Here is a 25,558-nt window from a genome sequence, read left to right as displayed (position 1 = left end):
TGTGGCAAAATATTTAGCTAAACCAATAATTGTTTTGTCATGTATTATTTTCCCCGCTGTTTTCTTCTCTCCTGTCTGTTATTAATTTAGCCTACTGTGGTGGTTGTTGTTTTTAACATAATTATAGCACTTATTGAATGTTCCTATTTGATAACTGAATGAATTTCTAGTCTTATCTAGATCTAGTTTGAGTAATTGGCTGTAATGATCAAGTAATGCAGCTAATATATCGCTGAAATCTACTCAACAGATTTCATAATGATTTCGTGATGTTGATCTCTTTCTCGAACTTACATTGCTTTTCTAATGCAGTTCAGTGTTCATACAGAAGGGGGCAGTGTGGAGCTGCGCATTACTCTCATCCCGCTGTTGTTTACACACTGGAAACCTTTTGTGATGTGTTGAGTCGAGTGAGTTCTAATGCATTGCTTTTGGAGGAAATGTTTACATTATGATTTAGAGTGTTAAATCACCACGTTAGCTTTTTAAATAAAACGCTATGGCAAATGAGATTCCTTTAATATATCTCTTGTTTATTCTAAGCACAAGTGAGATTAAAGGGAGATCCGCTATAGGGGTTTAAGCCTGTTTAAGCAGAGGGAAAATATTAATGGTAATCTCACATTACCCATAGATATTCAGAGGAATTCTCATAGTTTTAAACTGAGCACAGCTTTTCTGAGAGACAAACGATGAAGCTTAAAAATTGCTGATATTTTAATTAGCAACTGATTATGTAATCAGACTCAGAGTACTTTTAATTATAGGACATTTTTATTTAATTTTTTTATTTTTTCATAGTTGCTTTTTTATTGTTCACATGATTGTATATTGATTGAGATTGTCAGTTAATGGTCAAATGGCATTTAGGGGAATTATAAAATTAACTTTCTAGAAGGGCTGCACAATATTGGAAAAATCTGATAGCGAATTTTGTTTTTCTACAATCTATATTGCGATATAGTTTGTTATACTTTGAAATCATTTTTGGTCTTTCTTGATTTTAAGTTTCAGTTCTCACTCTTTAGCACACTATTTTGACTTTTGCTTCAATAAACTCCTAATTTACTCCTTATTAAAACTTATTAAGGTAGTTAAGGTATTGAGTTGGATTAGAGATGTAGAATAAGATCATACAGAACATATTCGTTATAAGTACCAATAAGCAGCCGAAATCTCAATAGCATGCATGCTAGCAACTAGTTAATAGTGAGAATTGGTCCCTAAAGTTCAATTCAATTCAATTCAGCTTTATATGTGTAGCGCTTTTACAATGTAGATTGTGTCAAAGCAGCTTCACATAAATGGTCATAGTAACTGGATCAGGGTAGTTCAGTTTTTAGTGTTTAAGTTCAGTCCAGTTTAGCTCAGTTCAGTGTGGTTTGAAGTCATTATTGAGAGTCCAACACTGAAGAGCAAATTCATCAATGAGTAGCTTTTCATGTCCTGAACCATGCAAGCCAGTGGCGACAGCAGAGAGGGAAAAAAAACTTCACCAAAAGTGTTTCCGAATGGTTTTTATTATTATTATTATTATTATTATTATTATTATTATTATTAAAGAGGTAGATAAAATACAATTGCATACATAGAGACGACTAACACAAATAAAAATGTAAAAAGTGTACAGAAATACACACAGACAAACAAACGCCAGGGTAACAAAAATAAAAGTTGATGTTATGAAACATAAAAAATTTTATAATGTTATGAAACAAAAAGTTATGAAATAAAGTTAAACCTTAAAGAGACACATAGGAAGAATGTAAGGATACAGTTTTTGTTGGGATGAAGAGAGTGCTGGATAGTTTCCAAATATTGGTCTATAGGTCAATTTTGAACAGATCAAAAAAAAAAAAAAAAAAAGGTTTAGAGCCACTAAACTTCTGTTTGTGAATATGAAACTTGGCTAATAGATAACACAAATTAACTATATTTCCATGTTTTCTTTAGAGTCATCAAACATTCCAAAGAATATAACTTTAAAAGAAAAGGAAAAGTCACTCATAATATAAGATTGAATAAAGATCAACAAATCTGACCAGAATCTCTCTGTGAAGGAGCACTGCCAGAACAAATGAAAAGAGTCTTCCTCCGAAGAGTGACAGAATGAGCAGTTTAAATCAATGTCAGACTTATATTTCTGAAGACAGGCCTTAGTAGGATAACATTTGTGAATTAATTTAAATGTTACTTTTACTTTATTTGTAATCAGATAACTGGTCAACAACATTATGGAATCAGTCTGCTTAAAGAATGCTCCATATTCACAGCTGAAGCCCGCTCTTTACTTTTAGCATTGGAGTATATAGAAAATGCCCAACAAAAGAAATCTATCATTTTTACAGACTCTAAATCATGCCTCCAAGTTATGGAATCCTCAACGAATGATCATCCTTTGATTGATAATATTTTAACTAAAGTTCACCAACAACAAAATCATTTTTATCACATCATTTTTTGCCTGGTTCCTGGACATGTCGGACTTTCAGGCAATGAGCGAGCTGATGCAGCTGCTTAAGATGCTTTGAAACAAGTAGTGAACAAATGCCAAATTCCTTCGCCAGAGATGAAACCTTGTATCAACGCTTACATTTTAAACAAGTGGCAAAAGGAATGGGATGCATTAGAAAACTATAAATTACATGAAATCCAACCTGAAGTTTCACACAGAATTTTAAGACATTTTAAGAATCGATTTGATCAAGTAGTTTTTACCAGATGTCGTATTGGGCATACGAGAATAACACATGGTTTTTTGCTCCAAGGTGAAAACCCTAATCAGTGTTTGTGCTTCAAAACTCCTATCACTGTAAAACATATTTTACTGGACTGTCCTGCTTTTACTGATTCCAGAAGGACTTTTTATGAAATGAACTCTTTTAAGGACGATTTTGACGAAGTGAAACCAGAAAAGATTTTAGAATTTTTATCATGTATTAACACAAACAATCTTATTTAATTTATGTTTTATTTTGTTTGTTGATTTTTAAATTGTATATTTATTGTTGAAAGATTCCTGCCATGAAGATAGCCTTGATTGCTGACATGGCATTAAATAAAAAATACATTACATACCATTATTTGTAATCAGATACTTATGAGGCAAAGTCCATACTTTCTCCCATGGAATCTTTTCAACAGTGATGTGATGTTCCAATAAGGTATTACATAGGGGATTGTTATTATCTCTCTTTGGAAAAGCCTCTTAATTTTACAGTAATTTTTCTGTTGGTCTGCTGAAAAACACACACTTCCAACCATTGTGTCGATTAAATTCAGGGAGTGAGTGTATGGCCATGGTAGTGTGACACCTTGCATTAGAATAAACACGCCAGAAGGGATAGAGTTTACAACAATGCAAGAAAATCTGCAAGAAATCTGAATAGTTATAAAGTCTGCCATCTGAGTTAAAGAGCTGGCCAACTAAAAGAAAGTTGTTTTTAAACCAATTTTCAAAATATAAGTGTTTCCGAATGTATTCATTTTAATTGACATGGATGATTCTGTAGAGGTGAATCATGCCTAGCTTGTAATAAGCAAACTGTAAGCATAGATAAATGCAACAAAGCCAAGATAAAATGGAAATAAACAATGCATGCATTATGGTTTTGTATATGTAAATGTAAAAATTACACTGCAAAGTCAACTCAACATTGCATATCTTTACAATGTGACTATTGCACATGCACTTATTGCGATATCTACATTGAAATGATATATTGTGCAGCCCTACTTCCGTGTGTTTTTTTTTGCTTTTTAGTGTTTCAACTTTAATTATTAGTTTTGCAAACTGTTTAAAGAGCTTCATGCTGTTGTTAAAGAATATAATTAATTTAGTCTCTTTCTGTTTTTACATTAATACTAAAATCCTATCGAAATCTATGACAAATTGGCCACCAATAAGTATAAAAAAATAGTCAGTTTACATGACCTACGCTCACTTTTTCTACTTGTTCAAACTCATTCATTTTCTTGTCGGCTTAGTCCTTTTATTAATCCGGGGTTGCTACAGCGGAATGAACTGCCAACTTATCCAGCAAGTTTTTACGCAGCGGATGGCCTTCCAGCCGTAACCTATCTCTAGGAAACATCCACACTACATTCACACACACACTCATAAACTACGTACAACTTAGCCTACTCAATTCGCCTGTACCGCATGTCTTTGGACTGTGGGGGAAACCGGAGAAAACCCACGCGAACGCAGAGAGAACATGCAAACTCCACACAGAAACGCCAACTGAGCCGAGGCTCGAACCAGCAACCCAGCGACCTTCTTGCTGTGAGGCGACAGCACTACCTACTGCGCCACTGCTTCGCTACTTGTTCAAACTACTTATTTAAAATGAGTTGAAACAACATAATTTTTAAAGGTCTTTTGGGACAACTTAATTGTTTTATGTTCAATCCAATTAAATTTATAAAAACAATTAGGGCAACTTAATCGACTTGTATTGGGACAACGTGAATTAATTGTGTGGAACTCAGCATTCTTACAGTGTACATTACATCCATTTTCATCATGCTTAACTTTAGTTTTATTAAACATTTCAGTAATTTTGAATAGTTTTTGTCATTTTTATTAGGCTTTTATTTGTTGTTTTATGTGTCGTTGCTTTCTTTAGGTTTAATATAAATTGTTCTAGTTGTTTTAGTTCTGCAAGTTAACAGAAATTGTAGCAAATATTTAATATTTCATTTTATTCCAGTTTTGGCTTTTGTTTCAACTACCAATATTTAATTTGATCATTTTCTAATTAAATTATTTGATTTTTTTATTTAACAATAATAACTCTAAACGGTAAAAAGGTCTCAAACAATTATCAACAAATCAATGTAATATTTAATTATCAGAGTTCCATCAGATTTGTGTAAACAATTTTCAAAGGATTATAGATTATTTTATCAAAATGAAACAATTGCGACGTGGTGGCTCAATGGTTTGCACTGTGGCCCCACAGCAAGAAGATCGCTGGTATAAGGCTTGGCTGGACCAGTTGGCATTTCTGTGTGGAGTTTGCATGTTGGTGTGGGTTTCCTCTGGGTGCTCCAGTTTCCCTTCCAGTCCAAAGACATGCGCTATAGGTGAATCGAATAAGCCAAATTAGCTGTAGTGAATGTGTGTGAATGAAAGAGTATGGATGATTATCAATACTGTGTAGCAGCTGGAAGGGCATTCGCTGTGTAAAACTTAAGCTGGATAAGTTGTCGGTTCATTCTGCTGTGGCAACCACTGATGAATAAAGGGACTAAGCTGAAGGAAAATGAATGAATGAAACAAGAGAGTTTTATGGTTATCCTGTGGGTGCTGGATTCGTATTCCAGGCGAACACTAATTGAATATTTGACTTTAACCCTGAAGGATCATGTAATGGACAATGCTCTGGTCTTCTGCTTCTCTCCTAAGGTCATTGTTGGGGTTTCCTGCTTCTCGGTGATGTGTTGACTGCTGTGTTTGGGTCAGAAGATCAGCCAATTTACCCGTCCTCATGGCAGCGCAGAGATTTCAGTGACAGCGCTGGTGAGAGGCGGACACTTCGCTTCACTGCAGGAAGGTCAGAGGTCATTCATATAGTTGAAATCAGAATTATTAGCCCTCCTGTATATTTATTTCCTCTATTTCTGCTTAACAGAAAAAAAATATATTTTTAAACATATTAATTTTAATAGCTAATTCCTAATAACTGATTGATGTTATCTTTGTCATGATGACAGTCCTTAATATTTTACTAGAAAATTTTCAAGATATTAGTATTCAACTTAAAGTGACATTTATAGGCGGAACTAGGATAATTAGGCAAGTTAGGGTATTTAGGCAAGTTATTGTATAAAGATAGACGTTTAACGCCTTTTGATTAAATAAAGGGCAGCAATGTGATCGTGCAGACCAATGCGCAAAACGACAACTTTAAAAGTGTCATTTTTAAAAAATCACCATATGCTTGGTTTTTTGTTATGACGCGCCCTGTCAAAACCTCCTCCACCAATCAGACTGGCACTTTTGTTCATGTGCACGGAGCTGCTGAAGTTACAGTAAACGGCACTTGGAAGTGCTCAAGCGCAAAACTGTCAATGCGAGCGCACATTGAAGAAGATGCCCAGAGACGATATGAATATGGAGCTGCTTATTGCACTGGTGAACAATAATCATTCCTTCATCGCTAGAGCTGGAGCTGCTACTTGAACCATCCATAACAACAAGCGTGTTAACTTTCTGTCTTCTTCTTCTTGTTTAAAGCGGGTGTCAGAAGCTTAAAGTTGTGTAGCGCCATCTAACGCCAAGGATAATTGGATGATTTTGCATACTCTTCTGCTTGACGTCAGTGAAAATCGATTGGGTTTGATTGCGGAATAACGTCTCAAAAACCGCTGACGATAAACGCAACGAAAAGCGTCCCAGTGTGTACAAGCTTTACGTCTTGAAAAGGAGCTGTACATATACTGTGGTTCATTTACTTGACAAAACAACTGTTTTGAGGTCCTGAAATTTAAAAGTCTCATATTAATTAAAAATGTTTGTAATGGAAAAACTTGATTTTTTTTAATAAAAAGTCACAATGCAGGATCAAAAAAATATTTGGAACAAGTTAAATTATTTTTATATATATATATATATTGAATTCATTATATTGTTTACATTTACAGTTCTCTACTTTTTATACTATGCATGTTTGTATTAGTTCATCTCTTTCATACATTTATTCATATATTTATTTATGTATGTTGTATTTTTTAACCAGAAGAATTAGCTGTTTATAATACATTTCTGACAAAGTGGTAAATCTAAGTTTGAAAAATAAAAATTTTCCAAAATGTGCAGATTTTTACTTTAAAGGGGACCTTTTATGCAAAAATCACTTTTATAAGGGGTTTAAACACAGTTGTGTGGCAGCAGTGTGTGAAAATAATCAGCTTCTAATGGTAAAAATGTATAATTTTCTTTTTTATAATCAGACTTGATAAAAACTGTCTGCAGAAACACTTTGATTGTCATTCTCACTTTGTACGTGTCATCAGAGGGGGAAAGCCCCGCCCACTTCTGACCGTCTCTCCCTCGTTAGCATAGGACGTTAGTCTTGCTTTTGAGTCTGCCACTATGCTCACACACAGGTATTTGTAGCTCCACCCTCTTTTGCTCCAATTTCATTTGCATTTAAAGCGACGGTTTTAAGCCCCAATTAGGATCAAAGCAGAAAAAGGGGCAGTTTTAAAACATTGTTTGTGGAGAAATTTGACCTGAAACTTCACATACACACTCTAGGAACATCAGATATTATTATTTTACATCTAGTTGCCCTTTCAGTAATCATAAGTAATCATTTTATAAAATAAAAAATGTAAGCAATCAATAATTTATTGAAAGTGAGATATGCCAAAGGACATAAAAGGAAATTTTTTGACTTCTTATTTTATTGTTGTTATACAAATTATTCATTTCGTGTTTGGTTGTTGTCGTCATAAGCAGAGCACAACTCATGAAAAGAAATTTGACGACAAATCATCTGAACAGAGCTGTGTGTGTTTGTCTTTCTTTGTTTCTCTGAACATTTGCTCTCTTTGTGTCGGTGTCTGACAGCATCTTCATCTTTCATTTTGCTCTCATACTGAATGAACAAAGATGTTTTTTTGGTTGGTTAAATCACCTTTATTGTGGAGACACTGTTAACTCAGTGGGCTGTAGGAAGAACAGCAGAGCAGCAGAGAGTGAAAGTGTTTGTTTGGGCTTGTCTTTTGCCTGTGGTTCTTGACACACACACACTCATACACACAAACATACTCACAAACATGAGGTGTTGCTTTTTCCTGGAGGCAAATACCTCCCAAATCTCCTCCAAACACACACCGTTTTCTTCTTTATTATGTCTGGTTCTTCATTTGTTTCTTTACTAATTTGTTGCGATGACCCTGCAATGTAAAGATACAGTATTATGAAAAGACACTATAGATAACAGATGTGATCAAACCAGACCCATTCACAATGGAATTGTTCTGTGTGATTTGAGAAACAAGATACCATGATACAGTAAGTGTTGAATACTTTAGCTCATCCATAAACATTATTTATTCACATAGGATGTTATGAATCATATCCCATGATTCCACACTCGTCATGGTGTCATCAAACTACACTTTTGTTTGTTGTGAATATTTGCCCTCTAGTGGTGAAAATTCAATACTGTGCCTTTAACTGCTGTAATTAAGTAGGATTTTTTTTTATCTCTTTCCACTAATAATGTTCACATATTCATCTAGACCAGGGGTGTCCAAACTCGATCCTTTAGGGCCAGTGCAGTGCATAGTTTAGCTCCAACTTTCGCCAACACACCCGCCTGGAAGTTTCTAGTATACCTAGAAAGAGCTTGATTAGCTGGTTCAGGTGTGTCAAAGTCAGTTTAAGGCAAGTCATTTCACTTGGCGACCATCTTTGAAACACTTCTCGGGCAGTATGCTCGGGCATTCTGTTTGAATGGGGAAACATCAAATTCTCCAAAACTACTTGCCAAGCTTACGAATACATTTCATATAATGAATAACCAATAAAATTAAACAACAACTGTCTATTTAGTTTCATTTCTGAATGTTCGCATCACACAAAATCTGCAGTCCCTCCCCCGAAGAATTGTCTTTCTATAGTGATCGCTAATTGGCTCTTGTACTAGAAGGCGGGCTTTATTCGCCATATAGCGATCACTGATTGGCTCCTGTACTAGTAGGCGGGGCTTCAATTTTCATGTTGACAGTTACACTTTTCGCTATTAAATAGTATACGAGTGACATGTCTTGTGTACTCTATAGTCTTTAGGTGTGTTTAATTGGGGTTGAACTAAAATATGCAGGACATCGGCCCTCCAGGACCGAGTTTGGACACTGCTGATCCAAAGAGCATAGAATCACCAAGAGGTGACACGATTTGGGAAACAGCCACTAGATACCGCGGAGGCTATTTTGGAATGAATATTCCAATACAACAACAGCATATAATAAGTCTGTAAAATAAACTATTAAAATTGCTGATGATTGTGATAGCAAGTGTTGAATTGTCGTGTTTCAGGTTGTATATCATATATGTATGTATATGTGCATGTAATGTATATAAATAAATAAAAAACAAAGCAGCTGCTTGCCATCACAACAGCAACAAGATCCAATAGACGGCCGATCGCTTTCACTCCCAAAATGGCGGAATGCAGGGCTGTTGCTGGGCGCTGCTGTTGCAATGGAACGTTCTATTGAGTGTTGCCTCTTGGTCATTCTAAGCTCTTTGCCTGATCTAGACTATGGATGCACCAAATTTTGGGCTGGTGAAAATTATCATCCAAAATGGCATTTTAGAGTTTTGTCCCAAAGAAGAAAATGGCCAAAAATATGGCCAAAAATATGATCTTTTTGTAGTAGAGCACACTATTTGGTGAAAGTTAACATTGCTCAATATTGTCTGTTTTCTGTCATGCAATATAGGTGAAAACTCATACGTGCCATTTGTCAAAATTGTACACAGAGCCCTCTAGTGGAAAACAAAAACTGCAAGAAGACGTAGTCCAGGCTACATATTTTTTTTTTTGCTCTCAACAATGTAGCCCTGGGCACATATTTCCAGTGAGCCTGCGTTGTCAATTTTACCGCTATATTAGTAGTACATTTAGTAGCTAATTTGTTGCAGAGATTTCTTGGACACCCGGTTCAATGTCGATGCTCCTCCCAGACTTAAGCGTCTCCTTTCAGCCAAAATATTGAGACTTCAAACAACCACAATAAATGCATAAGCCAAAACAAGAAATAGATAAATAAATAAAACAAAATGTTAAAAAAATGTGCTCAGCGGCCTGATGGATTTATGAGAAATAGCACGTATCTTAGCAGAAAAATGGTTTCGTTTTGTTTTAGAATTTTCTTCTTAAACCAGTAATATTAATATTATGTAATGTTATAATGCCACTTCGTCACCCCTGGTAGACTTCAAGAAACCATAAAAAAAATCCAAACAAAATATAAATAAATGTACACAGCGACCTCTGGTGGAATTGTGAAATCAAAACAGCAAGAAGACGTTATCCAGAGTACATATTTGATGATTTTCAAAAATGTAGTTCTGGGCACATATTTCCAATGAGTCTGGATTGGAAATGTTACAGCTACAGTAGTAGTACATTTAATAGCTAAATTAGGACATTTGTTGCAAAAATGTTTTGGACGCCCAGTTCAGTTTCAATGCTCAGTTTCGATGCTCCTCACAGACATAAGTGTCTCTTATCAGCCAAATGGTTTTGTTTTGTTAACAACGGTTTATAGAACTACCCCTCGTAGACTTCAAAAACCATAATAAATAAATAAATAAGCCAAAACAAACTATAAATAAAACAAAATCTGGTGGATTTACGAGCAATCGCATGTATCTTATCTGCCAAACGTTTTTGTTTTGTTTTTAAATTTTTTTTTTGCGTAAACAGTAATATTAATATTATGTAATGTTATAAACCTACCATATATAAAAACCAAAACATAATATAAATAAATGTGAACAGTGGCCTCTGGTGGATTTACGAGAAATGGCACATGTAAAAAATGTGCCCCATTAACATATTACAGATGTGTACAGTACGCGGCACCCTCTAGTGGATTTGTGAAAACAAAAACACCAAGAGACGTAGTCCAGGGCACATATTTCCATTTACTCCAAGGTGTTGGAAATGTTATCAGAATAAAAATTTGTTTTTATTGCCAAGTGTGCTTCACACACACAAGGAATTTGTTTTGGCTACAGAAGCTTCTAGTGTACATAAAGTGATAAGTGACAACGCAAAATGAATATGAAAAAAAAAGATGATAAACATTAAACAGAGATGCAGTTAGTCAAGAAATCTGGATGCTGAATTGTATGTACAGATTTGTTATAAATATACAGGTTATAAGGTGCTGTGTACAAATGCGCATGTAGAAAGTATTGCATTGTATGTTGACATAAGGTGCTTTGTACAAGTGCGTATGAGAGAATATGCACATGTTTATTGCACAGTTGGTGGATATTTAACTGTTCATGAGGTAGATGGCCTGAGGAAAGAAACTTTTCTTGTGTCTGGGTGTTTTTGTGCTTGGTGCTCTGAAGCGGTACTGGACGGTAACCGTTCGAACAGGTAGTGTGCTGGGTGCGAGACGTCCAGAGTGATTTTGCGAGCCTAACTCACTCTGGAAGAGGACAGTTCTTGCACTGTAGGAAGGGTAGTGCCAGTGATACGTTCAGCAGTCCGGACTATTCGCTGTAGTCTATTGCTTCATTAGTAGTACGCTTAGGATATTTGTTGCAGAGATTTCTTGGACACCTAGTTCAGTTTCAATGCTCCTCGCAGACGTAAGCATCTCATCTGCCAAACGTTTTTGTTTTGTTAACAACTGTTTATTGAATTTTCTTCTGTAAGCAGTAATATTAATATTAATATATGTAATGTTATAACCCCACTTCATATCATCTCTGGTAGACTTCAAACAACCAATAAATAAATAAATAAACCAAAACAAAATACTAATAAATAAATCAAATATAACTAAATGTCCACAGCGGCCTCTGGTGGATTTTCGACAAATGGCACATATGAGTAAACGTGCCCCAGTAATGTATTTAAGATTGTCTAAAATATACATGGTGCCCTCTAGTGGATTTGTGAAAACAAAACTTGCAAGAAATGTATCTTAGGGAACACATTTCTAATGATTCTGTATTGGTAATATTACCGCTGCATCAGTGGTACATTTAGTAGCTAAATTAGGACATTTGTTGCAGTGATTTCTCGGACACCCTGTTCAGTTTCAATGCTCCTTGCAGGCATAAGTGTCTCTCATCTACCATTCTGCCCATGTCCTGCGCTCGTCCTCTGCCCTGTGGCCCACCATTTTCGTCGCCCTCATTTTCTGCAAGATATGACCAGCAGGGGGTGTTTAAAGAGCCTCCGTCTGCTATTTGGCATCTTAACATAATGTGCTTGTCTCTGTCCAAGACTCATCAAAGAGAAAATCAAAACAGCTCGCTTTTATCTCAGTCCTGGTGTCGCAGAAAGACACCAAACAGTTTGCGTTTATGTAAATGAAAGTCTGGATTTCTGTCTGTCTGTCTGTGGTTCGGTTTGGAACGCTGGCGCTCATCAAAGCCGATCTGAAACAAATGCACTGGGGCGCTGAAAAAAGAGTCAGGGAATGATAAAAGCTTCATTAGTATCTGCTCTTGTTTTATCAAAGCTGGCTGTGTTTGTGTGTTCACTTCCTCCCCGTGATGCTGAAATGCATGTTGCCATCCTCCAAAGGAAACAATGCATATTCTACAGCATAATGAACTCCTGTTCAACTCCACCGATGTACACAAACAAGCATGCTGGGTTTAATAATGCCAGGTTATCTCACACTACACAGTCATTCTAGGAGAAAAACATTTTTGCTCAACAATTTGTATTAGGGGGACTATTTTGTTCAAAGACAAAATGGACTGTTTTTATCAGAAATTTTACTCTTCTAATGGGATAATTTGATATTATGAGGGATAATAATTATTAATAATAGCTTATAGTGATCGTTAAATCTATCCGCCAGTCCATCCATCCAACCATATATTTGCTTATACTGTATATACAGTCAAACCCGAAATGACACAGGCTTCTCAGAAGACATGTACAAGAGGCATCATTGTGGAAAAAGTATTTATTAGCTTTTATTTATATTTGACTGAAAAGTGTCAGTGGCGAGGCAGTGGCGCAGTAGGTAGTGCTGTCGCCTCACAGCAAGAAGGTCGCTGGGTTGCTGGTTCGAACCTCGGCTCAGTTGGCGTTTCTGTGTGGAGTTTGCATGTTCTCCCTGTCTTTGCGTGGGTTTCCTCCAGGTGCCAGTCCAAAGACATGTGGTACAGGTGTATTGGGTAGGCTAAATTGTCCGTAGTGTATGAGTGTGTGTGGATGTTTCCCAGAGATGGGTTGTGGCTGGAAGGGCATCCGCTGTGTAAAAACTTGCTGGATAAGTTGGCGGTTCATTCCGCTGTGGCGACCCAGAATTAATAAAGGGACTAAGCCGACAAGAAAATGAATGAATGAATGAATGAATGATAAGTGTCAGTCAGAATTTGCCTGGGGTATGAAAAATGTCCAGTGTCACAGTATTTTTATTTATTTTAATATTTTAATTATTATTTTTATTACATTAAAAAAGCTTTTAGCTTTTAATTTAGTTTTGGCATATTTCTATGTAGTATTTTAGAAATGCATTTCATTATGTACAATTCTTTGGTGTTTGTTTTGGTTTTATATGTTTTGATATTGTGTGTTTACACAATTGATGTTTTATATTTATTTTTTATTTTGCTTTATTGTTTATTATATAAATGTTTTGCTTTTGTATTTATCTGAGCATTTTTTTAGATTAGATTAGATTAGATTAGATTCAACTTTATTGTCATTACACATGTACAAGTACAATGCAACGAAATGCAGTTTAGGTCTAACCAGCAGTGCAATAGCAGCAAGTGCAGGATACAGGAATAAGTTATAAAGTGCAGTTATAGAAAACTATGGTGATATTTACAGATGGATGTACTATGAACTATGAACATTATATACATTATATATATTTTGCGGGCAGATCTCATGATTATCATGATGCCATATGCTGCATAGGTACGTGTTTTCTTCACAAGTTTTCTTCATACTAACTCTTTTTTTTTTTATTCATATCATTGTTTTTGTTTTGCTTTGTTAACCAATTTTTTTTTTTATATTCGTCTGTAAAAACAATATTATTAAATAAAAAGCAAATGACCCCAACCCTGGGAAACTAAACTAAGTAAATAATTTTTAAAAAGCAGACATTTTTTTGCTCAATTTGTATTATGGGGACAATTTTTTTCTATGTAAAAAAAATGAAATGTAAGAAATTGTACTGTTCTGATTGGCCAATTTGATATTCTTAGCAATAATAATAATAACAAAAATAACAACATCATATAGGGCCTGTTTCAGTAAGGAGGGTCAACCAGGAGACCCTCCTAAGGAGAGTTTAAACTCTGAGTTGACTTACCGAGAGATTAAAAACTCAAGAGTTTTCAGTTTCAGAACAGCTGATCTGAGTTCAACTTTGAGTAGACTAACACAGAGTTAAGCATGCACCGCAACTATAAAAAGGCATTATCAATGGAGCGCAGATATTACGAGTCACCATGGCAACATCAGCATTTCTTTCTCCAGCTGAACTTGATGTGCTCATGCAAAGTTATAGCAAATATGACCACATATTTAAAAAGGCAACACCACTGCATCAGTGAAACGGAGACAGCGTTGGAAAACAGCTGCTCATGTTATTGCGTCATTTTAAATTAAAATATTTAAATATTTAAGTATAATAAAATAAGTAATGTAATGTGTGACATTTAAAAACAGGGCAGGAAACAGACAGAAACTCAGAGTTTAGAGAATAAATCCTGCTTCTGATCAGGTTAGGTTCACAGTAAAGGCTGATTTAAACTTCTGTGTCAAGCGCACGTGTATGCTATGGTGCAGCCTATGCGTGGACGCATAGCCCTCGCTGTGGCTGACGGCGTTGCTGATGTGCACCTCTCAAAAAATGTAACTACACTACGACTCGTAGCGCAAGCTCTGTGATTGGTTGGCTTGGAAGCGCTGACAAGTGTGGGCGGGAACGAGAGCTGCGCAAGCCGGATAGAGCGACTGTTTACAAAGAGCTCCGGATAGTTGCTTTGTGTTTACCTTATGGTTTAAGTTGTTTCATGTCTGCCCATTCCTGCCTCAAAATGAGCGAGTTTGAACCACTTGTACATTAAGGAAGCGTTCATAAAAAACAAAACACCAGCGAAGAAACTCGACACAGAGGAACATAAACACCTACTGCCAGCTAGCGTTTCGGAAGTGTTATTGCAAAGCAACAGAAACAGCACGCAGAAGTATGAATGCACAGCTACCCGCGTTGCTTGCGCCATGGATCACGCCGCACACTTGACGCAGAAATATAAACCAGGCTTAAGTTACCGCGGAAGTTACCTCTTTTTCAGAAACAGGCTTGACTGAACCTGCTTAATCCAGTTTGACAAACCTGCCATTTTGAAACGGAAAACCCAAAGTTTCTCTCATTTCAGAGTTAACATACTCTTGACTTTTCACTTAACCTTCTTTCTGAAACGGGGCCCTGTATATATATGTGCATACAATTTATAAAGTTTTTAAAATTGCATTTAGCTTTTAATTTTTTTAGTTTTATTTCTATGTATTCTATATGTATTCGTATTTTTTTTGCATTTCATTGTTCATTGTACAATTCTATTCTATCATTTGTTTTGGTTTTATATGTTTAGAAATGTTCATTCATTCATTCATTCATTCATTCATTTTCTTGTCAGCTTAGTCCCTTTATTAATCCGGGGTCCCCAAAGCGGAAAGAACCGCCAACTTATCCAGCAAGTTTTTAAGCGGCGGATGCCCTTCCAGCCGCAACCCATCTCTGGGGAACATCCACACACACATTCACACACACACTCATACACTACGGACAATTTTAGCCTACCCAATTCACCAGTACCACATATCTTTGGACTGGCACCCGGAGGAAACCCATGCGAACGCAGGGAGAACATGCAAACTCCATACAGAAACGCCAACTGAGCCGAGTCTCGAGCCAGCAACCCAGTGACCTTCTTGCTGTGAGGCGACATCACTACCTACTGTCCCACTGCCTCGCCTGTTTAGAAATGTTGTGTTAATACATTTATTTTATTGATGTTTTATGTTTATTTGTTTCGATTTCTTTTTTTTATTGTGCTTAGTTTATTTTTTTAAACATTTTTAATCATGATTGTATTTATTTATTTATATTTAAATTTTGTTTTTCTTTCATACAGACATGTGCGTTTGGTTTTATTAACCACTTATTATCGAACTCTCCTCTCATTAGTTTTTCCAAACAACATATTTTTGATATTATGGAATTTTTATGACCCCACTTTACCTCACCCCTGGTACTCAAAAGACCACAAAAATAGATAGATAGATGGATGGATGAATGGATGAATAGGTAGGTAGATGGATGGATGGATGGATAATAAATAAATAAATACAACTTACTTTTAACTGTAGTAGACCTATATTAGATTAATGAGCCGTTTTACATCCTGCACTCTAGCACTTTGAAATCAGAGTTGAAAGATTGCACCGGGGCTTAGTTTGTCCTGCAATTGAAAGCTTCAGAGAACACAAGAGGGGGAAATCAGAGGATGATAAAGTGAAGATGAAGAGGCGTGCAAAACATTGTGTGTCTGTTTGTGAAATAGGCGGACGCACTGCAGTGTGAACGCAGCATAACTAACAAGCTATTTGAAGCATTTCTCTTGTCTGGATTATCCTGATGCTCAAATTAAATTATGTTTACTGGAGCGTCCCAGGCGTGGACGGCGGCGCAGTCAATCTGCATAAGAGAGAAGCCACTTTTGACTGTTCATCTCCTCATAAATATTCAGACTCGCTCCACAGCGACGCTCGCGGCTGGAGCATGTTAACACTGGCCTGAGTTTTACAGAAACATTCTCACTAAGTGTTTGTTTACTTAACTGTAAGTCAAACACAATGATTAGGCATGCAGAAAACGTGTCATTATGCGTTATATGTGTCATTTCTAAGTTTCATAGCCATATTTCAGAATCATGAGGGCATAAAAAAAGAAAAGCACTAAGAAAGCCACGTCTGAACTTATAAAGTAGTTTAAAAAAATAAAGTATTATTAAATATTTCATTTTGTGCTCTGGTATTTGATTTAGGTTGAATCATTTGGCAGATGTTTTTATCCAAAGCAACTTAAAAAATTAGCAATCAAAGCAACAGAATTACACAAATATATTAATTTAATTAATTGTGTGAATATTGTTTCACATTTGGTTCAAAGCTTGTTAATTATTCATCAGAAGAAATGTAATTATTTATTTCTTATTATTTTTAATATATTTTTTATTATATTTATGTACAGTGTATATATATATATATATATATATATATATATATATATATATATATATATATATATATATATATGCTTTTAGTATTGCTTCATCATATTTTGTGTATTATTTTAATGTATATTTATATTTTTACTTTTCCTATGTTATTTATTTATTTTTATATTGCTTTTATTTTGTATATTTTTTAAGGTATGTTTTTTCTCCATTTCTTATGTTTTTTTTTTATATTTTGTGTTTTTACATTTATTTTACTTTATTTAATTTTTTGCACATGCTTTTATTCAAGGCAGCTTAAAACTGGAACCCAGGCTCATTTTGAAAAATGAACCCCTTTATATATATTTCTGCATAGCTCCAAAGGAGGTCCGTTTTTTGCTGTTTTTGTTTTCACAAATCAACCGAGGCCGCTGTGTTCACTTTTTGAGAACTCAAATTTCTCTCACGAGTGCCATTCACACCTGCTGTTCTCATGTAAATCCACCAGAGGCCACTGTCCACTGACTCACTGACTGACTGACCAACTGATCCATGACTCAACCCACTCCCTTCCCTAAACCCAACCAACAGTGTTTTAAAAAGCAATCTAGAAAAAGAAAAGCCCTTGTCTGATTTTTACCACGTTTACAGATTTTGCCATATTCTCACCCTATTATTTACTTGTTTATTAAATTTTGTGAGTGAATGCAGGAGTGTGTGGGTGTTTCCCAGCGTTGGGTTGCAGCTGGAAGGACATCCGCTGTGTAAAACATATGCTGGATAAATTGACAGTTCATTCCGCTGTGGCGACCCCTGGCTAATAAAGGGACTGAGCCGAAAAAAAAAAAAATTAATGAATGATTTGTTTTCTTTATATATTTCTTATTATTTGTTCTGCTTTTAGTGCTTTTTCCATTGTTTAGTCTTACTTTGATGGAGTTTCATGAACTGTTCCTCTCCACTGATATGAGATATGAGGGTATGTCTCTATTTCAAGGTCTTGTGGCCTAATGTATAATAACATTTAATATGTTTGTGCCAGAAGTCTGCGCATTGAATCATACACAACTTCGATTATTCAATAAACTCTGCTCTTTCTTTATCATCATTACTTCGTCTCCTGCTTCTGCTCCTCTCTAGTGTTCTCAGTCAACTTCTATATTAATAAGAGACTGTTAATTCAGCTGAATACTGGTTAACAAGTTTGGGTATTGAGCGACTCTGCTGGCTTGTTGTCTGGATATCCAAAGAAACAGACTTTTTCAAATCTGGCATCTGGGGCTAGATCTTTTTTTTATCTGGCATGAAGAGTGTTATGTAACAAAGCAGGTAATAAGCATCTAGCTAATACAGAAAAAATGGTATTTAAACCAATATCTACTATTTGTTCATTTTCTTGTCGGCTTAGTCCCTTTATTAATCCGGGGTCGCCACAGTGGAATGAACCGCCAACTTATCCAGCAAGTTTTTACACATCGGATGCCCTTCCAGCCACAATCCATCTCTGGGAAACATCCACACACACATTCATACACCACAGACAATTTAGCCTACCCAATTTACCTGTACCGCATGTCTTTGAACTGTGGGGGAAACTGGAGCACCCAGAGGAAACCCACGCGAAGGCAGGGAAAACATGCAAACTCCACACAGAAACGCCAACTGAGCCGAGGTTCGAACCAGCAACCCAGCGACCTTCTTTTTGTGAGGCTACAGCACTACCTAATGCGCCACTGCCTCGCCCATCTACTATTTAGCCTTGAAAAAAAGTTATTGGATTCGTCTTTTTTGGTTCTGTTTAGGTAAACAACATTTGCAACAACATATTTATTGGTTAATCTTTGGTTAGCCAAAATATGAACCTACAGAGAATGTTCGCAGAATGTTCTTGTTTGATGCACAAAATAAATAATTCATTTGTCTTTTCAGCTTAGTCTCTTTATTAATCAGGGGTTAGCCACAGTGGAATGAATTGCTAACTTGTCCAGCATATTTTTTACACAGCGGATGCACTTCCAGCTGCAAGCCAACACTGGGAAACACCAATACACGCTCATTCACACACAGACACTTTGGAGAATTTTTAGCGAATTCACCTATAGCGCATGTGTTTGAGCTTGTGGGGAAACCGGAGCACCTGAAGGTAACCCACGCCAATACGGGGAGAATATGCCAACTCCACACTGAAATGGCAACTGACCCAGCCGAGGCTCTAAACAGTGACTTTATTTTTATATAGCACCTTTAAGTCTCAAGGCACTTTTACAGACATGAAATATTCAGCAGTAAAAGATACAAGGATAAATGCAAACAAAATGTTTTAATAAAAAAACTTAAAACACATAAAAAATTAGTAATGATCTAGTAATAGTAATAGTCAAATGTAAGCTAAAGGGGAACCACTTGGTAACATTAGGGGAACGTTCTGTTTAAAGTCTCTATGCTAATCTATGAAATGAAGGATGAAACAAATGTACTGTCTGCTTCATAAATGAATGTTTACCCATGAATATTTGACAGAGTGCATTTGAGTAAATAACTGACTTTGTATTTTAAGATAAGCTATCCTTTAATATAATCGAATGGTAACATTGTGATTCGCATGGTTTGACTGTACGATATCCCCCCAGGAGGGTTGAAATGTGGCCGCAGTCTTTTCTGCACACCTCAGCGGCTGCATTAGCACTCTGATTGGAATGGATGACTAGCCTGTACGGGACAGTTGTTCGGGACCTTGAATAAGTATATGGCCAGTGGGCAGATGAATAATGGAAGTTGTGTGCCGTGCTCATTTTATCCGCACCAGAAGCCATAACACAGACATCTTTAACATTCCTCTTGTCGCTCGTGAACATGTGTTCTGCTTCCGAGTTTGAAACGCACAATGAGAACTTTTTAAAATGAAAGCTTGATGTTTTTTTTGAGCTTTGTTGTGTGGAAAGTTTGAGGTGAAAAACTTTGCACTATAATGGGCTTCTTTTATGCATTTTCAGGTATTATAATTGGCTATTTCATGTGTAATAAACTGCTTGTGAAAGTAAAACATTGTTCAATAACTCTTAAAGGGGTGATCCTGAAAATGAAATTGCTCTCCCTCCAGTGGTTTTAAACCTTTGAGTTTGTTTTTATGTTTCGCACAAAAGTAGATATTTTAAAGAAAGCTGAAAATTAGTAGCCATCGACTTCAATAGTAGGAAAAGGTACTTTGGAGAACAATGGCTACTGGTTAAATTAATTAAATTAAATTAAATTAAATTAATTTAATTAAATTAAATTAACTTTATTGTCTATCCCACAGGGGTTAGAAAATTGTCTTTAGACATAGGCTCACACACAACAAAACATAAATACACTTACACAATTATTTAAAAAATCCTGTTTAAAAAAATCCTATTAAAAAAACCAATGGCAGTGGGAATAAATGTCTTCTTGTACTTAGCCACGCACACACAGACACACACATCGGACAAACACACAGCTCGTGCGTTTAACCTTACACTGTTTTTGCACGCAAATGTGCAAAAAATTTTAATATCCAGTGCTTAATGATTATCTGTTATGTTAATGTACAAAATAAACCTGATTTAAAGTCCCCAAACCAGGCCTGAAGCGTCTTCTTTTATAATTATACTGACATGTGGCTGTGGTGATGAAGTAAAGACGGTAAAATCACTGTAATTCATTACACGCATGCACTGTTTTAAAAACATTTTAAACTTGTGAAACTCATTCTTGATTGCATTTGATGATGAATGATGATCACAGATAGCTGAACAGATCTTTTAATCCCAGTTGCTTTGCGCACCTCCTGTCTTGTTGATATGATTATGAGCGTTACTACGGAGACATGTTAATACGTGGCTGTCAGTCAGTTCGATGGGCAGGGAAACCGCACTCCTGCGTCACATTACGGTCACATTACACATAATAGGAGGGATTTGGATTCCATTTTAACATCAAGAAATTAAAAAAAGAGACTTATTGTGTTTCTATCACCCCAATATGTCTGTGAACTAGAGCTGTAGATCTTTGCCCTAACCTGACAAGACCCGACAGGTTCGGGCTTAATTTCTTTTATTTTAGACGGGGTCAGTAAATGAACAGTCATGTGATGCATTTTGATTAGAACAAGAAAGTAATCAAATAGTTTGTTACAACATTAAAATCCATCCCTGCAAAGGTGAAACAAAAAATGATGGAGAAGTCAAAAAGATTGAATTTTGACTGCGATGAGGCCAGCCGCCAGTTAAAAAAAACGGTTGTTTTATCCGCCAAGGTATTTTTGGCAATCGCTCTTACACTGGGTATTACGGTAGATCGCTAAACAGCAATGTACAGCAAGCTGACAGGGAAGATGATAAAGTCACTTGTTACACTGACACCACTGTCATGGAAAATGAAATGGATGTTCTTGGCTGGTGGAAGATGAACAAACTATACCCAAAACATGCTGAATTAGCCAGATCAGTAGTGCATCCCGGCCAGTAACAGCAGCGGTGAAAAGGTGTTCAGTGCTGCTCAGTGAGCACAGGACTGTACTAAAGCCATCTACAGTGGATTCAATAATGTTCCTCCACAAAAACATGTAGCCTAATATTGGTGAGGAAAGGATTTTTAAATTCTAACTAAATATTAATTAAATCATAAATGCAAAATGTAGTATATAAGCTAATGTTTCTTTTAATAATCAGCACTATACCTACACATAGACACACTATATCTGCACATAGTTCTGTCCAAACTGCTTACAAAAGATGATTTTTTTCATCATAGGTGCCCTTTAATGTGCAATTTAGCAGGCAGTTTCTGACATGCGCTGTAATTGTATCGACCAATCACAGACAGACTGGGCCAGATCTGACCAATCAGAGGATCTCTGAAGGGTGGGGTTTGGAAGGCTTGATCCTTGAACGGTTCATTTTAGACACTGTGAGAAAAGAGCTGCTATAATTTGCGTTATCAGGAAATTAAAGCGTTTTTTGACCTTGGAGATAAAAACTTATTAGGAGATGTAATGAAATTACCAACTTTTAAAATGTCAAAATGGAGCACTTTGACAAATCCTCGTTTAAGCAAATCATTCAATGAAAAGACTATTAACTGTAGATGTTTAGCTCGCTGGAAAGGTCAGATCTACTTCCTCCTCTTTGTTGAATTACGTTGCATTCGGCTCCTTTTGAGAAGTTTGTATATGAGCTTGAGAGTTGTAATTAAGAGGTGATTTTCGTCTGAATAAAAATGCAGTTTTGTATCGCTTTCTATCTTGTGCTGACAGACCCTACAAGCTTTTAGCAGTGCTTCAAGAAAATGAAGAGCAGAGGATGCACATTAGTTGTGTAATTGAAGTTTTATCTGCGCATTTTATCATTCTGATGCTGCCAGAGAAAACGATGAGAAATGCAGTTTAGAGAATTGTTGTCTTTCTCCTCATAAACCAGCTAAATGAGTGGTGTTTCCTGCAAACTTCTGTGCTGTTCTTCATTAAAACTCCATAAAATAAGTACAATAACTTATCAATACTAATTCACTCCCTTCATAATATTCAGAGCTTAAAGACAATCCAATGACAATTATGCATTTATGGTAGTGTTTATTTGTGCTTATATTTTCATGGCATGAATGCAAGTGTTGTTTTTTTGCTCATTTATTAACTTCTTATTAAACTCCTCTGCAAATTGTAGTTTTTTATTATTATTATTTTTTGCAAAGAATTCAATACTGCAAGGATTCATGAAATTATGTTTATAATGATACAAAATATTTCCAATTCTAATCAGAGCTGTCTTTTTAATTTTTATTATTGGTTAACTTTATATCATTTTATGTCACGTTTAGTAATTTATTACATAGATTAGTTCAATTTACTTTTGAATAGATATCAAAAACATTGAAATAACTTACTGAACCCAAACTTTTTAAACAGTGATGCATTTCAAATAATACCAGAGTATCATAAAGACTATAACACTATATCCTTTAAGGGACTTTGGTATTTCAATTAATTCCAATTTAAGAATTGAAACATAAAATGCATTGCTCTGAGTACGTTTTGTTGTACATTTCAGATGACAAATCCAATATATTGTACATACAAGTTTTTCTTGTACACTGTAATAAAGTTTGTTGTGTGGGAAGAAGGAGGCGGAGAACCGACGCAGTTTTTAAACTATATATTATTAACAGTGACGGCAGCTCCCCTTGGAGACTGCTGTCTAAACCAAAACAAACTGAAAGCAAAAGTAAAATATGTCCGGGCTCGGTCCTCTCTCGGCTTCCTCTGCCATCGTTCCTCCTTTTATAGTCCAGAGCTCCTTCCGTGGGATTCGAGGCAGGTGCGCACTTACGTGGCAGCCTCATTCCGTTCCCACGGCTCTCGGCCACGCCCCCTCGCCACATACACGTTCAGAAGTCTTTCTTCCTTTCTTGTTCTTCTTGTAAATGTTCATGTAAAGTTGGAACTCGTCGCACAGATCACCTATTGAACCACTGTTCTAAACTAATCCCCAAACACAACCAATAGTGTTTTCAAAAGCTAACATAAGAGGAAAAATAAAAGGACACTGACACCATTTAGTTGTGATAACATTGGCTTTGTGTCTTTTGTGGATCCATGCTTTAACGGACTTGAACCTGAGTGTTTTACATCACCAAGTAAACCGACCAGAAAAGTCGTCTATATTAAGATACATAACGTCACCTTGAAATTAAAAGGTTATATCTGTGTTCTGAATGATTTTGAGATATTGAGCTTTAAAGTTTTTGCATTCCATAGCAAACAGTCTGTGTGTAACATTTGTTTTTTAAATAAAAAGTCTTAAAATGTAAACAACTTATAAAAAGCATCCCATAATGTAAGTAAGTTGTCATTTAATAAGAATATGTGAATAACTCAATTTTGACAAAAATGTCAGATAGAACCTTAATTATAAGGTGATGATAAGTCAAATGTATTCCATTACAAATCATAAACATTATTAAGTTTGTGTGGTATTTATTTGTGGTATTTATTTGCTGTTGTGAACAAAGAACTGAATGAAAATAATCCTTTATTTGTTGATAATGTCCTATAAAAATATGTAAAAACAAATCTACCAACTACCTATGATGTTATTTCAATGACAAATGGAGAAATGTTGTGAGTGTAGTATTACAAGTCAAGATCACATTTATGTAATAAGAGCTTGCGAATCTCTTTGTTTGTACACCGATTACCTCTGCTCGTGCACAAAACTTCTTGCACGCCTTCAAATATACGCTGCTCAAGCGCAAATCTTCTTGTGCGCTCTCAAATAAACACTGCTTAAGTGCGATTGAGTGCGTTTATGTAACAAGTATGTCTCCAACATTTATTAGATTTGCTAGGAATATTTATGAATGTTTCCAACAGACCTACAGAGCGGCATCAGTGCTTCCTGAAGTAAAGTGAAACGGCTATAACCTCCAGCAAGATAAAGTCATTATATGCAGAGCCCTAGACCTTTATCTATAAAGTGTAATTATGGAAACTGTGTTCATCATAATTGAAAATTACGTCATGTTTGCTAGTCGCACGCATCACGCACCTGTCAGTCAATCAGCATGTCACCTTAAAGGGTTAAACAAATAACGCACAGCACAACTACGATGACAGAAAAGTTTGCGCTGTTATAATTTACTTACCTTTCAATGCGTTTTATTGCGATTATAATTCGCTATTAAAAAAACAACAACAACAATGACTGAATGTTTTGAATTAGAAGCTGTAATGTAGCCATAATTTTGGTGTGGCGCCCCACCATGGCAGAATAAATGTAGCGGAAACCATGGAATAGTATCATGTTCATTTACACTGATAGCCCTGCTGTATAGGGCTGATGGCCCCACACTAAATTATTAATAACCCTGCCGTAAATGACTAATCCTAATGGATTGATAGCCCCGTCCTAAGGCATTCAATGTAGGGCTGGGCTGATAAAAGCGATCAAATTTATGTCAATAACAATGATAAGCTCTAGACTTTTTCACTCTAAATTGATCTAAGAGCCAATCAAACAGCAGAAATGTGCATCTAAAAGTGTCTTGATATTAGAGATGGACCAAATTTTTAGCCACCGAAAACCTATCGGCTAAAAAATATGTTATGCTAGAGGTGGGCAAACTAGAGGTCCATATGGGGCCCGCTGAACATTTCATTGGCCCGCGAGGGAGTTTTTAAAATGCTGCTTCTGAGTAACATTTTGGTTTCAGAATGAGTAAATTAATGATGCAAAACAAGTGAACTCCATTTGATGGCAGTATTGCATGCAGTACAGTTTGATCAGTATAGTCTAGAAGCAGTGCAAATTAGATTATTGTAAATTTGACTGAATAATAAACTTTAAGAATTACTTTTAATGTGTTAATATGAGATTATTTTCTATCAGACAATATCTTTTCTATTCTCCACTATAAAAAGCATAACATTATTATTATTATTATTATTATTATTATTATTATTATTATATTTTATAAGGGATTATTTTATTGATATATGATGATTGATAAGTGATGATAAATATAAATTCATTTGACTTATAAATTTGACTCAATAATAAGCATTTTAAAAAATCT

The 25,558-nt window shown here is 35.7% G+C and overlaps 1 protein-coding gene and 1 long non-coding RNA gene across 8 annotated transcripts in view; both read left to right on the top strand.

Annotated features, from left to right (window-relative positions):
- The window catches only part of golim4a (golgi integral membrane protein 4a), an 836,478-nt gene that overhangs the window by 266,079 nt on the left and 544,841 nt on the right, over positions 1–25,558 (top strand). The gene's annotated exons all lie outside the window — the stretch shown is intronic.
- Positions 1–25,558, top strand: part of LOC103909111 (uncharacterized) — a 90,187-nt gene that overhangs the window by 1,923 nt on the left and 62,706 nt on the right. For all 6 annotated transcript variants that reach the window (XR_015514622.1, XR_015514623.1, XR_015514625.1 and 3 more), the window contains exon 2: positions 5,411–5,558. This is a non-coding gene — a long non-coding RNA (uncharacterized LOC103909111). The remainder of the gene's footprint in view (positions 1–5,410; positions 5,559–25,558) is intronic.

The sequence above is a fragment of the Danio rerio genome, chromosome 18 (assembly GCF_052040795.2).
Source record: "Danio rerio strain M-AB ecotype USA chromosome 18, GRCz13ab, whole genome shotgun sequence".
Lineage (NCBI taxonomy): Eukaryota > Metazoa > Chordata > Actinopteri > Cypriniformes > Danionidae > Danio > Danio rerio.
This window is presented reverse-complemented; position numbering and strand designations above follow the sequence as displayed.